The sequence below is a fragment of the Bison bison genome, unplaced genomic scaffold (genome assembly GCF_000754665.1).
Source record: "Bison bison bison isolate TAMUID 2011002044 unplaced genomic scaffold, Bison_UMD1.0 scf7180017864163, whole genome shotgun sequence".
In the NCBI taxonomy this organism is placed as follows: domain Eukaryota; kingdom Metazoa; phylum Chordata; class Mammalia; order Artiodactyla; family Bovidae; genus Bison; species Bison bison.
This window is the reverse complement of record NW_011494735.1, coordinates 9,858,763-9,859,369: the sequence shown is the minus strand read 5'-3', so window position 1 is coordinate 9,859,369 and position 607 is coordinate 9,858,763. Positions and strand designations below refer to the sequence as shown.

The window sequence follows — 607 nt, the reverse complement described above, 5'->3', positions numbered from 1 at the left end:
CAATGTGGGAATGTCATATGAGTATCCGGAATACTTTTTGGATATTCCTGACTTGGACAATACCATCAAGAAACTGATAAGTGTTAATGTCCTTTCTGTTTGCAAGATGACACAGCTGGTCCTGCCTGGCATGGTAGAAAGATCTAAAGGCGTAATTCTGAACATCTCCTCTGCCACTGGCAGGTACCCAGTCCCGAAGTTGACCATCTACTCTGCAACCAAGGCTTTTGTAGATTTCTTCTCTCAATGCCTCCATGAGGAATATAAGAGGAAGGGCATCTTTGTGCAGAGTGTCCTGCCCTTCTTTGTTGCAACCAAACTGGCTAAAATCAGAAAGCCAACTTTGGATAAGCCCTCTTTGGAGAAGTTTGTGAAGTGTGCCATTAAAACCATTGGCGTGCAATCCCGGACCAGTGGATACTTCATCCATTATCTTATGGCCTCAGTAGCCTCACTCCTGCCTTCCTGGTTGTATTTTAAAATAGTCATGAATGTGAACAAATCCTTCCAGGCTCGCTATTTTAAAAAAATGAAGAAGAACTGAGCATGGTAACACCTTCAAGTAACTCAGCAGATGTGCCAGCCTAAGCGTGTCTGCTGCAAGGCA

The 607-nt window shown here is 44.0% G+C and overlaps 1 pseudogene; it reads left to right on the top strand.

The window, feature by feature from the left end:
• The first annotated feature begins 1 nt into the window (after window position 1).
• LOC104989835 lies at window positions 2-544 on the top strand (annotated as a pseudogene).
• The last annotated feature ends 63 nt before the right edge of the window (window positions 545-607 follow it).